This window comes from Zalophus californianus, chromosome 11 (assembly GCF_009762305.2).
Source record: "Zalophus californianus isolate mZalCal1 chromosome 11, mZalCal1.pri.v2, whole genome shotgun sequence".
NCBI classification, from domain to species: Eukaryota; Metazoa; Chordata; class Mammalia; order Carnivora; family Otariidae; genus Zalophus; species Zalophus californianus.
In genome coordinates this window covers 26,845,163-26,862,544 of record NC_045605.1, presented here as the reverse complement: position 1 = coordinate 26,862,544, position 17,382 = coordinate 26,845,163, and the positions used below count along the sequence as shown (strand labels likewise).

The 17,382-nt window shown below is 42.2% G+C and overlaps 1 protein-coding gene and 1 pseudogene across 2 annotated transcripts in view; both read right to left on the bottom strand.

Annotated features, from left to right (window-relative positions):
* NTM (neurotrimin) overlaps positions 1-17,382 on the bottom strand; it is a 948,438-nt gene that overhangs the window by 900,140 nt on the left and 30,916 nt on the right. The window lies entirely within an intron of this gene.
* On the bottom strand, positions 6,204-7,468 carry LOC113914696 (annotated as a pseudogene).

Here is a 17,382-nt window from a genome sequence, read left to right as displayed (position 1 = left end):
GCTGTCCTTGCTTCCTTAGCTCCCACATCCCTTCTGGCAGGAGTTCCCAGGCTAGCATAGGACAGGAAAGGAGGAGGTAAAGACATAATTCTTAGGGTTCAATAAACTGAAGGGACATTTCTATTAGAACTGCAGTGGCACTGAGAGACACTTCACTGAGCAGGCGGCCAGCTTGCTCTCCCTAGGAGAAGGGGCAGGGTACATGGCAGCTCTGGGGCCAGGAAGCACCAGGCTTGAGAACAGAAAGGAGCCAGCTATGTTTTCGGATCTAGCCATGCAAGGGATTTTGCAACAGCTCTTTGGACATAAGTAAGACAAATGTTGCTTATGGTTTTGTTCCCTTTGCTGCATAAAACTGTCCTCAGGGCTCTGTTCCAAACACATAATCAGGGAAGAAGAATAAAAAAGTGACAGCCATGTGCTATGATTTGCCCCAAATGCTCTTTGTGCTCTGTAAATCTGGCACAGTGGGCAGAAAGGTATCTCCACCTGCAGTTGAGATTCAGGGCTGCTGGGGTTCCCCTCCCCCAAGTTTGAGAGCAGAGCATTGTGCCCTATTGATTTGGGGATCCCCAGTAGTTGCTAACTGAGGTCTCCTTATTGTTGATTGTGCGTGCACGTGCACGCACGCACACACACGCACACACACACACACACACACAGCCTTACTTAAATCCTCCAGCAGGCTTTTCTCTCCATCCCCTTACTCTTCCCTGATGGGAAAAAAAAAAAAAAGACTAAAATCCAGAAACATTTTCCTCCTTTTTCCCCTCCTAGCTTTGAATGTTAGGGGGTGGCTCTTGTATTATATTATTATATCTTTGGCAATCTTTAGCTTAGACATCTGTTCAGTGTCAATTAGGTCCCAGGCATTGTGCTAAAAAGGAGAAAGCACACTCCCTGCTTTTTTTTAAAAATCTCATGGAGCTACAAGAAATGTCCCCATAAACAAATCATTAAAAGAATATAATAAGCACATTATTTGCAGTGCACATGGACTGCCATGTAAGTATCTCAAAGAAAGTGATTAAAACCTCCATGAAGAGCTCATGAAGGCTCACAGAAGAAGTGATCTTTGAGCAGAGTTTTAAAGGCCAAGTGGGATTTGCCAGCAGAGAATGAAGTGAAGGTCCAGTGGGTAGAGTAACTCCTAGGGGCACAGTCATGTCAGAACATGGCTCACTCGAAAGGACAAACATGCAGGGCATCGGGGAAGGGGACTGACAGCAAATAAGGCGGGAAAGGCTTATAAAATTCAGGACACAAGAACCTTAAACCTTGCTGTAGTGTTTGAAGTCTTATCCCAGGAGAAATGGGGAGCCATTGAAGGTTGAAGCAGAGTAGTAGCATATTTTTTTTTTAAGAAATGTCATTCTAAAGCGACAACCATAGTCAGAAATTGGGAAGATAACGAATCTGTTTACAACAGAGTTGAAGGATGTGGCCCTCCAGCAAAGGCAAACTAATTACCAAAAACAGGTTGGCATGAGGGACCACGGAAGGGTAAGGGGAGGAAGAAAAGGTGCAAAGGATACAACCAGTTGAAATCCCTCCTCCTTGAAGGGACTAGTTTGAATCGACTGGCCACATTTGCAGGCTTGCACCCCGAAAGCAGCTTCCCCTGAGCCTAGACCCTCCTCAGTGAGCACCTTGAAGTTGCCACCCCTCCTTTCCTCCCTGGGTGACCAGCAGCCAGCTGCCATGTCCTTCACCCTTTCTGACTCACCGTCTTCTCTTCTCTTGTCTCACTTGAGCACCCCTCCACCTGTCTTTCTCTTGCTCTCCCGTATTAATTGCTTAGATTCTGTGCCATGGGAAGCTGCTATTAACAAAAGATTAGCCCTTTTTAGAGGAAGAGGTGATTAAAAAAGGAGAGATTTTTTGTTTTTAAGGCAGATGAAAGAAAGCCCAAGGAGATGTGCATTTGACCCTCCAACATGCTTCTTCAAGCCTCCCTCAGCAGTACTTAAAGGCGCTTCCAAAGGAAGGCTTTATGAATGCAAAATGAAGTCAGTGCCTTGTGTCTGCTCCACAAGAAAGGGAAAACAGATCTTTTATATACAATATTTCCTTTATGGCTGGCACGGCTCCTCCTGCCCCAGTGATGCTGCACCACTTCAGAGGCCAGCTTGACCTTCTCAAGGTCACTCCACTCAGCAGGCCCCCTTGTGCCTCTCCCAGGGACCTGCGGAGGAGCTGAAAGGGCCAGGTTTTGTTTTCTGTTTCTCCTCAGTCACAGTAGAGTCCTTGCCCAGGGGCAGAGACACCTGAAGTTCCCAGCAGGGTGGTCCCAGTCGGTTACTGTAGGACTTGTGCCCCACTCTGTGGAAAGAGGCCCCTTGGCTGTTTCTAACCAGCTCCACGCTACTCCGCCACTGGTGGGGTCCATAGATGCAGCACTCATCGAGCTTGAATATGCACACAGGGAAGTGCCCATGCTCAGCCTCCCTTACACACTCGCCTTGTGTCCTTCTGCTTCTCAGACAGCTTTTGATACTAATAATTTGCAGTCTTATTACATTTCACTTTGCAGTTAGTATTTTAGGCTGTGCACCTGTTATTGTCTTGCCGACATTCGTGATTTGTCGTGGATTGCATGTCTCCAGTGGTTAGGGATGCGGCTCCTTCTCTGCATGTCCTGACAGCTTTGGAGAGCACAAAGAGTGGCTTAGTCACATGGATATCTGCTACAGTACCAGGCAGGCACTGTGCTTTGCACAGAATGGGCACTAGCTACATGTTAAGTTGTTCCTTCTTTTCCAAACATAGGTTCTGATGCAGGTAGAGGAATCTGCTTTGTGGGGTGAGGATCCCGCTTCAGTTAATTTCTGTACAAAGGAATTGCCTCGAAACAATGTTACTAACTAACTTGAACTTTAGTTAGAATCTTTGTGTGTCCAAAGCTGTGGGGCTCTGGGCAAGGGATATCCCAACTCTGAGGCTCGGATTTCTCATCTGTACAATGGAAACAATGCTGCTTTTTATCTCATAAGGTTCTTGCTATGAACTTTCATAATATCACAGCAAATGTTCAAAAAGTGACCATTCTTTTTACCTACAAGCGGATCATGATGAGGGACAGGGACACAAGATTCAAATTCCACCTGAAATGCTCTTCACATTTCTATGCATATAAATTGATGCCTTTTTTCAAGACCCTCTTCAAACACTACCTCCTAGAAGCGTCACCCAATTCTCCCTCTCCCCCAGACAAAAGTAATTCTTCTTCTTCAGAAGTCCCTGAATTTCACCACTCATCTCTACCTATGGCACTTCTAGATTATAAGTTCCTTATAGACAAGATAGGGGTTTGCCCATCTCGGTAAATATTTTGCACAAGTGAACAAAAGGAAGACAAGGCATCTTGTTTCCCTCTTCCAGCAGGGAAGGGTGTTTCCAAGACCCGTTGGCCATTCCTGGGTGAGAGCAATCTCTTCTTGAAGCCTGAGGAACACTGAGTGACCTAATGATAAACAACTGGCTTTTAGTTTAGGGTAGGCCTGGAAATGCCCATTAAGGGGGCATTGAGGCATTGCATTAATTTCCCCTTAAACCCAAATGAAATAACTAACTGTTGCATAATTCAATAAGAAGCCCAGGCTGGGGGCTGCATTCACTTTCCGAGTAACCAGTGAATAAGTACCATCCATGAAACTATTAAGTTAATTTAAAATCCTGACAATTTAGCACCACTCTGGCGAGATAAGAACCATTTATTAAAAGGCACAGTTCATTAACCCAAATGCTACTGGCTTATTTGCTCAGAGAAAGGGGCAAGTCCAAACCCCATCAGGAGTCACCTTCTCCCCCCTCCCAAACCCCTGCCCAGGAGCCAAGCAGATCCAGGCAGTGAGGCCAAGAAGTCCCTGCTTGTGGTGTCCTGGGCAGTGTTTTTGACCATATGACTCCTTCTCCTCAATATCCAGTCCATGGGGACCGTATCTCATAGTATTTGAATTAAGGCAGAAAGTGTGACAAAGCCTGAACTTTGAAGGTACCCAGAGCTTTTTTTTATATTTCCTGCCTTCCACCCCCACTGACTATTTTTCTTTGCCCCAGATCTCCTCCTCTGGTTTTTTGGTAAGTCTTGCCTGCACCTGGGGCATGTTTCCCACATAAATTTTACATGTCACATTTCTGTTCTCTGTCACTGGGGCTTTTGAGCATGCAGACTGGGTGCTGCTATAAAATATTTCATAATTCCACCATGACATTGCTTTCCAGGGCATTGCATGCCACCCTTGTATAAAAACTGACAAGCAAAGGACAGCACAGAGCACATGGCTCCCTTTTGTGACACTTTTTTTCTGACCACACAACATCTATTTAGGATGAAAATGCACTGAATCCCATGACGGACATGTTGAGTCACTAAGATCCTCTCCTGAGAGTCTTGGGTTTTTTTGTTTGTTTGTTTAATTTTGTCTGGGCGGGGGAGGAGGGGTTGTTTAAATCCAGTCTTGTAACTATTCACTAGAAACCCACAGACTACTGGTATCAACAGAAAGTGGAATGCGCCTTTTGGAGTGAACCAGTACCTGGAACAGGGGGCAAGCCAGGGTCTTCAATATTTACAACCTAAAATGCTAATCCCATCTCATTAACTTTATTTATTTATTTATTTTAAAGATTTTATTTATTTATTTGAGAAAGAGAGAATGAGAGACAGAGAGCACGAGAGGGAAGAGGGGCAGAGGGAGAAGCAGACTCCCCACTGAGCAGGGAGCCTGATGTGGGACTCGATCCCGGAACTCCAGGATCATGACCCGAGCCGAAGGCAGTCGCTTAACCAACTGAGCCACCCAGGCGCCCGCCATCTCATTAACTTTAAAAGTAAACATCTTAATTTTCCCAATTGTTTTAATCAACTCAAAAACTGGTTTAATGTAGACCAATGTAACAATTAATGCTTGTGTAGGGGAAGGTGTCTCTATCTGTGATGTTCGGAGCTGTTCAATGCAGAGCCCTTTGCTCATCTATGCATATTCCTAGACCACAGATTTGCACTTGGATTGCTGGGGTAGAGCATCTATCTGGTTCTCAATGAGTAATATAATAAAGCTTCCCATTTGGCAAACTATTTGTTTGCATAAATTATTTCATTTAGTTCTAAAATCACCCAGGCATATAAGGATTTCTGTACGGCCACAATAGAAATAAGTAAGCAGAGAAATGAGGTTTAACGAATTTCCCAATTTCCAGAAGGGTGTTACATTTCATGTTTTGGAAGGATGGTAGCACTCTTACATTCAGAGGTACCACTTCAAAGAAGAAAAGGTGGAAGATCACAATGTATTCCTTCATTAATTCTGACATTATTGATCAATCATCTACGTGTTACCAAACACCACCTTAAGTCTCAAGGATACAGTAATAAATGAGATGATTCTTTTCCCTCTTGAACTAACATCTTCATTGGATGAAATAAATAATACAAGTGTAAACAAATTAACAAAATGACTTCAGAAAGTGGGAGGTGCTCTACAGAAAGTTGTATAAGTGATGTGGTAGAGAAAGATGGGGCACATTCAAATAGTCTGAATGAGAAAGGCCTAAGAGTTGAATGATAGAAAACTGCCCTGCATGGAAAAGTCTGGAAGGAAAAAGGTCCAGGCAGAAGACATAGCAAAGGGAGAGTCCCTGAAGTAAGACTGAAGTCAGGAAGTCTGAGAAACAGAAAGGCAGATGGTTATGGGAGCAAAATTACTGAGGAAGCTGGGGATATGTGGAGACCTCATGGAAGCAAGGGTCAAGGCTTCAGAGTCTATGGGACTATGAGGAGGAGTGTGGATTTTAGTCAATGTAAAGGAGAAGTAACAAAGTCTGATTTATGCTGGAAAGTATTTTTTGGGCTACTGTTTGGAGAATGGATTGTAGGAGGCATGAGGCAGAGGATAGGTGGAAAGCATGGAAGCAGCAAAACTAACTACCACGATGGTCTAGGCAAGATGTCTTGGTCCCATGGACAAAGGTAGTTGAGTGAAGGGGAATGGAAATGCATTGGAGATTTACTTTGGAGTACAACTAACAAGAAATGCTGATAGTTTTGAAGTTAGAAGTTCTGAAAAGGGAGGAACGAGAATAATTCTTTTTTTTTCCCCATTTCATGGAAATTTTTACTCCAAAAATTTTAACAATGCAGACATTACATTCAAGCAACTTATCTAGTTTTCATCAATTAACATTAGCAATCATGAAATTACTTTGAATACTTTTTTTTTTATCTTATCCATCTTATCCAAAAATTCACAGAGGGCAAGTTAACATATGCCTTTCCCCATTAAAGTAACATTTTTCATTAGTTCTATAGTAACAGAAAAAAAGTAGTTAAATTTCCTCTTTGACAAAAAATTGGTACAGAACTTGTTTTTAATATCTGCTACGGTCTCCTCTTTCAGAATGGTTTCCCCCACGACCTCCTCTGGAAGCCCCACAACTTCAGCTACCATATGATTCATGAGAAGGGTACACCCTATCCATAGAGGGTGGGAACCCTCGTTCTTGTCTGCCACCACGCTCACGACTTATGTAGAGATCACTCCGGCTGCTTGAATAACTTTCCCGACCTCCACCATATCCATCACGTGCTCTGCTATAATCATAGCGACTGCTTCCGCCATAACTCAGAGGGGGCCCACGTGCAGGCTGTGCACCACGGGAGCTACCATAACTCTCATATGATTCTCTGTAAGAGCTTCCACTTGAAGGTTCAGAATAATCTCTATCACGACCACCACCATAGCCATCACGATCACTATCTTTGGTATTGTAACCATCATCTCTTGGTGAAATATAGTAATCTCTCTGGGAAGACATTGGCGCTCTGCGTGAAGGACCTCTATAATTTTCTCTCCCACGTGATGGTGGCCCTCTTCCTCCAATCCCTCTGTTGCTACGCCCGGGAGCAGAAGGAGCAGATCTTTTAGGAGGAGGACCTCCACTTCTTGAAGATAGGCCTCTTTTAACTGGAAAGGGTCCCCTGGAAGAACTCACGTTGAGGTTAAGAGTACATTCTCCATCATCCAAGTGTCCTCCACGTGAGGAACGCCCTCTTGCTCCTCCACTTCCTCCTCTTCCACATCTCACACTTCTTGGATGGCCTCTGTTTCTTGGATGAGGTGGTAGCTTCCGTCTTCCACCACTTTCAAAAGATAGTTTGTTGGCTTGCTCCACTTTAATTGCTTTTCCATCCAAAGACTTCCAATTCATATCTTTGGCAGCATGTTTAGCATCAGCAGGGCTCTCAAATGTAATAAAATCAAAGCCTCTGGACTTGTTTCCCAATCCTTCATCAAAAGAACTTCCACTATGTGACCATATTTCCCAAATACTGCTTCAAGAGTCTTTTCATTAGTCTCGATACTGAGGCCTCCTATAAACAGCTTCCCAGGTGTATCTGCTTCTACCATTTTGCTGTTAACTTTTTTATCTCCAGCTCACCTAACGGCTCGCCTCAACCCTCCGCTAAGTGACCACCAGCTCATCTAACCGAGAATAATTCTTAAGTTTTGTGCTTGAGCAATATGTTTAAAAGGGTGCCATCAAGTGATTTAGAGAAGACTGAGGGAAGAACAGCCTCCCCACAGGGTGCAAGGTGGTGGAACAACAAGCTCCATTTTGGACATACCAAATGGCAGATGTAGTCTATTCTAAGACACACAATTAGCTTACATACTACTTAGAAAGGTAAAACAAGACAAAACACTTTCAACTGGTCATACCAGCCTTTATGGATTTGAAGTCTTTTTGTATTGCAAAGGACTTGGCAATTTTCTCTGCTTTAAGGTAAAGTGTGATGGTCAACCTTATTTATGTATCTCAACAACAAGGTCATCAGCTGTGCGCATCCTTTTCTATCTTAGGTTCTATAGAGCACTTGACTGTTGTGGACATTCTTCCATAGACAAATATGTACTTCTCTGCTCTCAAATTTGCACCTTACTCTTTTGTTTCCGTGCATTTTTGTACACAAAATAATTATTTCAATGCTGAAGCATTGTGTGATTCAAAGAATCATTTCTTGAAGATATTTTAAATGGCAGTTAAACTAACTCCTGTTGTATCAACAATACATAGCACTCAAAGAAGTGAAGAGAATGGGAGCAAGTTTTGTGTCTTTGCGGGCAGTAGTGACTACACCTCTTCACTTGGCAGACTGAGGTTATAAGATGCCATTGAACATAAGATGCATCCTAATTGCAGAGATATAAAAATGTGCAGAAATAGGAGCAATTGAATGAATGAAATGACATAATAAGTTTGAAGTATCTTTATAAATCTGGAGTCCATGAGTGAGGTCTCGACTGGAGATGCGAATTTGGCAATCAGTAGATAGAGGTATTAGAAACCATAGTACTAGATGAGACTCAGAAAAATGAACAGATACAGAAAATACCTGAGGACCAAGCCCTTGGCACCCCAGCATACAGAGATTAGGCAAAGGTGCAATCAGCAAGAGACAGAAGAGGGATATTTAGTGAGGTAGGAAGAAAACCAGAAGAGGGTGATGCCAGGGAAGCCAGGAGGAAAATTCTCAAAAGGAAAGAAATTGTCAGTTCTGTCAAGCGCAGCTGAGAGGTAGACTAAAGATTGGAAATTGACTACTGTATTTGGCAATATAAATGTTGCCGATGACCTCCACAAGGACAGTTTTAACAGAGTGGTATGGACCAAAGCCAGACAGGAGAGATGACCAGAGAGTGACAGGAGAAAAAGTACAGATGGTAAAGTGAAGATCATTTTTCTGAGAAGCTTTACTGGGAAGGGGAGCAGAAAAATATGGCTGAAGCTGAGGGAGAATATGAAGCCTAGAGAAGTTGTTGATGTTATAGTTGTTTTAAAGATGGGAGATACTAGAGCAGGTGTGTGCCAATGGAAATGATCCAGTGGAGAGGAAAGAGGTAATGATGTAAAAGAAAGAGAAAGAGAATTATAGGGTTGAAATCCTTCAGTTAGGAAGGAATCCACCCAGAGCATACATGGAGAAACTGAATTCTGAAGTGAAATGGGATATTTTTTTCTATTATAACAAGACTGAAGTATAGGTTTAGAAATAAGAGGCAGGTATATTGGAAGATTTGGTATCTCAAAGATGAGTTAGTTCCTGATTCCTTCTATTTCCTCAATGAAATATGAGTCATCCACCCCAGATGGGAGCAAGATTTTTTGGAAGACTGTAAACATGTTGAGGAGAGGAGTGGAAGTACCAATCAGATGTCTGAAGAAAGAAAAGCAAACCTCCCAGGAGTACGTAGTAGGATTCATGGACATTGGTAAGTAATTTAATTTTAAAATGGCATCAGATCACATTGTTCTTTCCCAGCAAGTTCCAGCTTCACAAGTCCAGGGTCAGATAAAGTATATAGGTGGTTTCAGCTCAGCTTGAGGATTTGCCAGGGAAAACACAACAGAAAGAAAGAGAACCAGAGAGTTGAGCATGTTTGCAAAGGAGTGCTTATGGGGACAAAGCATCTGTAGTAAGGAAGGAGTGAAGTGAACACAGGAGAGGGATGAAAACCTGTGGGGTGCATGATTTAGGGAATGTGCTGTAACCTTTGGGACAAGGGGAGGAAGACTGTCCTTGGTGAGCAATGGAGGGTCTCGTAATTTTACATGGAAGAGACAAAAACAACCTCCAGAAAGAAGGAGGTGAGTCCATCTGAGATCAGAATATAAGAGGTGTCTCTTCTCAGAGAGTGACAACAGTCCAGGAGGCCTAAAGCTCCCACCATCTGGAAGAAGTGTGAATGGGTTCGTTGGCTTTTCCTTTTATGCCATATAAGCTTTTCTTACTGCAATTAAATTAGGTTTCACCTTCTCCAGTCCCTAATGACTGGAGAAGTCCCACCTTCCCCAGTTCAAAGCCTAATGAAGAGCAGCTGCTTGTCATCCACATGGAGAATCCTTTATTTTAATTGTGAACTTGTATTAAGTCACCCTTTAAATTTGTTTATCCTGCTGAACAACTTTAGTTCCCTGTGACAGTCCTCATAAGCCCTGTGATATGGCCCTTTGATCACTTCCATTGAGTTCCTCTGGAGTACTATAGCAGATGCCATAAAAGTTTAGTAAGGGTCCTAATAAAGGTTCAATAGTACCAGTATGACCTCAGGATATCCCATAGTGTCTATGCTTTTTTTTTTTTTTTACCTTGGATTATATGCTTTGTTTTAATGATCACTTTCAGATAACTACCATTTTCTTACAGGTTTAAGTTCAATTCTTGTTTGTTTCAGAAAATCCTTCGATCCTGTATAAGTAGACACTTGTATCTTTTTTTTTCTTTAAAAATGATGTTTATTATTAACATTTTATTTGGGTTACTCAATTAGCTTTGGTCTAGTAAGTGTTATTGTTGTAATCCAAAGGAAGATTGTATATTTTCACCAGATAGCTCTGACTGAGGCTAGTCTCTGTTCTCATTAGAATTTTTTTTTAATTTTTTATTGTTATGTTAATCACCATACATTACATCATTAGTTCTTGATGTAGTGTTCCATGATTCATTGTTTGTGCATAACACCCAGTGCTCCACGCAGAATGTGCCCCCTTTAATACCCATCACCAGGCTAACCCATCCCCCCACGCTCCTCCCCTCTAGAACCCTCAGTTTGTTTTTCAGAGTCCATCCTCTCTCATGGTTCGTTTTCCCCTCCGACTTACTCCCCTTCATTCTTCCCCTCCTGCTATCTTCTTCTATTTCATTTTTCTTAACATATGTTGCATTATTTGTTTCAGAAGTACAGATCTGTGATTCAAAAGTCTTGCACAATTCACAGTGCTCACCATAGCACATACCCTCCCCAATGTCTATCACCCAGCCACCCCATCCCTCCCACCCCCACCACTCCAGCAACACTCAGTTTGTTTCCTGAGATTAAGAATTCTTCATATCAGTGAGGTCATATGATACATGTCTTTCTCTGATTGACTTATTTCACTCAGCATAACACCCTCCAGTTCCATCCACGTCATTGCAAAAGGCAAGATCTCATTCCTTTTGATGGCTGCATAATATTCCATTGTGTATATATACCACATCTTCTTTATCCGTTCATCTAGACGCTTGTATCTTGATTGACTCTACCACCTATTGGCTTGTGCTTCCTTTTTACAACTCCCGTGAATGGGGCCCATCTTTTGTGGATATTCATGTAACTTTTTCTCGTAGTTTTTCATCTCTTGACTTCTCTCTGGAGATCTCATCTACCAAACTCCTTTTGGTCAATGGGCCAACAGGATCCTCTAAAATTTGGTTCTGTTTTCTCTATAAACTAAGGGGAAAAAATGAATTGTCTCCATTGATCATTCTCTTCCGAATACCTCAGTATAAGGTACTGTATCCTGGAGATGTTCTGTATATGGAACTGAGAAATGTTACAGAGATCACAGTAATTGCTAATCGTGGATCCAATATCTGATCATTGTAGTTATGATATTGCATGCAATTTTCATGGTATTGCTTCCATAACATTATCTATGGAATATAATCTATTCTTAGGACCCTGTGAAGCCAAATTCTCCCATCCATATAAATCAATGAAGATCCTTTACCCATTTCCTTCCAGCTGCCTTTCCAAAGTTGACACTAAGTCCAGAAACCATCTGAGAAGGACTCTCAGCTCACAGGCACACTATCCCACAGTGGCAAGGTGACTTCTGCCAAGACTTTGATGACTGAGAAAGGCACATCTCTCTCTTCCATCTGCAACTAAGACATCAAGCAGTGGCCACCAGTCACAGTTTAGTTCCTCTTTTGGTGAAATTCTTAGTTTAAATTAACATACGTAGGGGTGCCTGGGTGGCTCAGTTGGTTAAGCATCTGCCTTTGGCTCAGGTCATGATCCCAGGGTCCTGGGATCGAGCCTCACATTGGGCTCCCTGCTCATGGGGAGCCTGCTTCTCCCTCTCCTCCCCACTCCTGCTCTCTCACTCTCTCTCAAATAAATAAATAAAATCATATATATATATATATATATTCTATGAATTGCCCCATTTAAAGCATCTTGCTGGAATGCCCAATATCCTCAGGGAGGAGAGACATTGGTGAGCACTAAGGACATCCAGTGGAACACGGAGAAGGAAATAGCTGCTACTGAGACTTCTAAACATCAGATATTAAAATGTGTGTCTCTCTATATTGAATACCTAATATCAAGCACCACCATATATTCATTTATCTTTGTAGCACCACAAAGACTTAAGTATTATAGCTGATTAAGTAAGGTTAAATAGCTTATAGCCAGCAGAGTACACATCAGTTATTTGAACTCTTGTCTACTTGTTATCAAAACCCATGTTTTAACCAAAGGAAACAATAGAAAGAGACATCCCAAAAGTCTTCCCTGAGTGTAGCGAACACATTATTTCAAATACTACAGATACCTTGATGGGATTTGGGCCTTTGGTAGGAATAGATAAAGCTACTTGACCTGGGAGTTTATTCTGCATGTGACCTCGGGATGCTTTATATGGCCTCTAGGATTTTGTTTGTTAATTAAAGGATTTTCTGATCACTAAATATTTTTGGCTTTTGAGGTTTTTAATGGTTTTAACATCTGTCTATATCTATCTATCTATCTATCTATCATCTATCTATCATCATCATCTATCTATCTATTTATCATCTGTCATCTCTTTCTCTCTCTTTCTCTCTCTCCCTGCCACTTACCCTGTTTTTCTCTCTCTGTCTTTAAGCTCCTGTCTGGTTTCTACGTGTGCCTCACTTTTTTTCTTCTGTCTCGATATGGGAGAGGTGACTATGTTTGAGGAGGTTTAGTAACAGACTTCAGAAACTTAAAAGGCCCAGGGCTAGGCCCAGAGAGAGGAAGAAGAAAACTAGTTCTACTCCAAACTCAAGGGAGAGAAATTAAATAATAAGGAACACATGTCCTATACTTTCTAAAATATGCCTTACTTTAAATCCTGTGGTCCATCATCCCCATAAACATATCTGTACTTGTTGGAACTTTGGGCTCAGCTAATAGTTCAGCACATGGGGTTTTTCTGGGAACAGATAACCTCAGACTTCTTTCTCTGGCATCCCTCCCAGGTCACCAGATTCAAAAAAGAAAGAAAAAGAAAGAAAGAAAGAAAGAAAGAAAGAAAAGAAAGAAAGAAAAAAAGAAAGAAAGAAAGAAAGAAAGAAAGAAAGAAAGAAAGAAAGAAAGAAAGAAAGAAAGAAAGAAAGAAAGAAAGAAAGAAAGAAAGAAAGAAAGAAAGAAAGAAAGAAAGAAAAAGAAAGGAGGGAGCAAAAATGTGTTCTGTGTCCATAATGTATGGATACCGTTATGTATATTCTGGCATTTGATCATCAAAATCATCTCATAGTTGACAAAACTAAAGCTGAGAGAGAATAAATAAATTGTTCAAGGTCAGATAGTAAGTGGTAGAATCAGGATTCAAACCAAGGCTTCCCAAGTTCTGTGCTTTTGATTGACACTGTAAGATTTTAGAACAGAGACACTGTCTAAGGACAAAGATTGTGCATCTGGAAGGAGTTCCTCTGGTGCTTTATACTTCAGAAAAAGCATATGGTCTTTAGCATAAAGAGATAAGTACCCTAACATGAATCCTCAGGAAAGCTAGTAGAAACAGAAACTGGGTTGCCATAGCCTCAGGACAGCTGGTAAACCTGAGGGAACCTGAAGAAAGATTGAAGAAAAGGGACAGGTGATATCCTAATCATCTATTTGTTACAGCTTTCTTATCCTACAATACTCTAAGTTTGTTGGGTCCCTTTGCAGCTTCCCTGTGCTAACTGGGGGTGGGGGTGGGGTGGGCATGATGGTTATATATCCACCTTTCTCCCTTCATGGCAATGTGCTATCAACAGAGACATATTAAGGCGATTCTATTCCATACATGTACTAGGATAAGCCTTATGAAAATGATGTTATGGGACATAAAAATGGTTGAATATCGGCAAATTTGCACGGTCCAATTTAACACTGTAATCATGATTATGCATAAACTTTTCCCTAATCATGCCAGAGCACAGAGCCTCCCATCCATTTCTGTGCAGCAGGAAGAGCCATCCCAGTGATTCTGGAGAGCCAGCTAGATGGTAAAGAAGAGGGTTCCGAGAGTCCTACAGTCTCCCTCACCCCATAACTGACTTGTGAATGGGTGGTTAGGATAAGAGCAAGAGCTGAACACATAAGGAGCATAAACTGACTCATCATACTTCTCGAATCTCAGGAAGACACTGGGTGAAGGAGGTGGTATGTGCATAGTGCAAGAGATAGGCTTGATGGCCACGCTTCAGGCTTGAATCCCATCCTATCACTAGCTTCTGCATGAGCTGAACCTCAGTCTTTTTGTCTGTAAAATTATGATAAATGTAGCACCCACTTCATAGAAACATTGTAAAAAGTAACAGAAATAATACATGCATAGCAATTAGGATTATACCTAGTAACTAGTGGGCAGTCAGTAAATTTAAACTATTGTTATTATTGGAGACTATTCCTTTGGGTTGTAAAGCCTTCAAGTCTTTACTAAAACTTACTGCAGTCCTGTTCCAGCTCTCAATATTCAGAAGGGTCACCCCATCTCTCTTCTGTCACTTGGATATCTCTATAAATTAAAGAGGGCAGGAAAGATCCAGAGGGAGATAACCGTGGGTTCCTAGAGGTTCTAGCTGGGAAAAAACTAAGGGCGCCTTGGCTGGGCAGAGCAAGATGATGGAGGAGTAGGAGACCTGGATTTCATCTGGTCTCAGGAATTCAGCTGAATAGGGATCAAACCATTCTGAACACCTACGAACTCAACAGGAGATGGAAGAAGACAGTAGCAACAACTCTGAAGAGAGAAGCGACCACTTATTGGAAGGTAGGATGTGCGGAGAAGTGAATCTGAGGCGATATTCGGGAGGATAGACGGCGGGGGAGGGGGCCTCCGTCGGCCATTTCTGGCAAGTGCTAGAGCAGCGGAGCACAAAATTGGAACTTTTAGAAGTCGGTTCCGCTGAGGGACGTCACTCCAGTGGCTAAGCGGGAGGTGAAAACCTCGTGGGACAGTGTGGACTCAGGACCCTCGGGGTCACAGAAAGACCGGGGGTGCCTGAGTGCAGCAGAGCTCCCAGGTATCGGAGCGGGGAAGCCGACTGCAGAGACGGAGCCCAGGCGCGGGCTCTCAGCTCGGGGTTGCCATAAACTGTGATCCGCGGCCCAGTCGGGCCACTGCGCCTCCAGCAGGGACCCAACAAGCAGCAGAGCTGGGGAGACTCCCCTTCCTCCCCCGGGAGGAGCAGCGCGGGAACGCACCACAGGGATCTGCTGGGTTTGGAGACTCCACACGGGGTCGGTTGCCAGACATAGAAACGCTTGGTCACAGGCCGGGTGAGCACGGAGTGCAGCCGGAGACCAAGGAGATGTGAGTGATTGACTGCTTTTCTCTAGTGGCGCACTGAGGAGCGGGGCCCCGAGTTCTCAGCTCCTCCGGGCAGAGAATGGGAGGCCCACCATTTTCACCCTGGTCCTCCAAAGCTGTACCGAGAGCTTTCAGGGAACAAAAGCTCCCGAGAGCAAACCCGAGCAGCATGCTTAGCCCGGACCGACAATAACCTGGACCGACAAGGGTGGGGCAATTCCGCCTCCAGCAAAGACATTTGGGAACCACGGCAACAGGCCCCCTCCCCCAGAAGATCAGCACAAACAGCCAGCAAGCCAAGACCAAGTTTACCGATCAAGGAGAACGGGAGAACTCCAGCGCTAGGGGAATACTGCACATAGAATTCATGGCTTTTTTTTTTACCATGATGCATTAGTTTTTCAAAATTAATTTTTTTAACTGTTTTTTTTAATTTTTCTTTTTCCCTTTTTCAACCATCTTATCAATCCCTTTTTCAAAAAAACATTTTTTATTTTTCATTTTTAGAGTCATATTTTATCCCTTCATAGTAGTTACCCTTATTTTGGCATATATATATAAGTTCTTCTCTCTTTAAAATTTTGATATATAGTTTCTCCTAACAGATCAAAATATACCCTAAATCACTACTGTATGGCTTTGTTCTAGTCTCCTGCTTGATCACCATCTCTCCCATTTTTTTCTTTCCTTTTTTTTTGAAATCTTCTTCTTTCTTCTTTCAAACAACTTCTTATCTTATCAATTCCGTTTCTAAAACCTTTTATAATTTTCATCTTTACAGTCATCTTCCATCCCTTCATTGTATCAACCCTTATTTTGTACATAGATAAGTCTTTCTTCCTTTAAAATTTTAGGAAGCAATTTCTTCTAACAGACCAAAATACACCCAAAATCTAGTGTGTGGCACTGATCTATGCACTAGCCTGATCATATTTGATCATATTTTGTTTTTTTTTGTTTTGTTCTGTTTTTGTTTGTTTTTATCTTTTTCATCTTTTTTTCTCTTTCTTTTTTCTTTCTTTCCCTTTCTTTTCCCCAGGTTTCAGGACTTTTCTGATTTGTATAGAGTATATTTGCTGGGGACATTGTTAACCTGTAAGCATTTTGTTCTCTCATTCATCTATTCTCCTCTGGACAAAATGACAAGACGAAAAAAATCACCTCAGCAAAAAGAATAAGAGGTAGTACCGCCTGCCAGGGACCTACTCAATACGGACATTAGTACAATGTCGGACCTAGAGTTCAGAATCATGACTTTAAAGATACTAGCTGGGCTTGAGATAAGCATGGAAGTTATTAGAGAAACCCTTTCTGGAGAAATAGAACTAAAATCTAACCAAGTCAAAACCAAAAGGCTATTAATGAGGTGCAATCAAAAATGGGGGCACTAACTGCTAGGATAAATGAGGCAGAAGAGAGAATCAGCGATATAGAAGACACAATGATGGAAAATAAAGAGGCTGAGAAAAAGAGAGAGAAACAACTACAGGATCACGAGGGCAGAATTCGAGAGATAAGCGATACGATAAGATGAAACAACATTAGAATAATTGGGATCCCAGAAGAAGAAGAAAGAGAGAGGGGGGCAGAAGGTATATTGGAGCAAATTATAGCAGAGAACTTCCCTCATGTGGGGAAGGAAACAGGCATCAAAATCCAGGAGGCACAGAGAACCCCTCTCAAAATCAATAAAAATAGGTCAACACCCCGACATCTAATAGTAAAACTTACGAGTCTCAGAGACAAAGAGAAAATCCTGAAAGCAGCTCGGGAGAAGAGATATGTAACCTACAATGGTAGAAACATTAGATTGCCAACAGACCTATCCACAGAGATCTGGCAGGCCAGAAAGGACTGGTATGATATCTTCAGAGCACTAAACGAAAAAATATTATATCCAGCTAGGCTGTCATTGAAAATAGAAGGACAGTGTGGTCACAGGATCCTCCGGGTCACAGGAGAGGTAAAAAGCTTCCAGGACAAACAAAAACTAAAGGAATTTGCAAACAC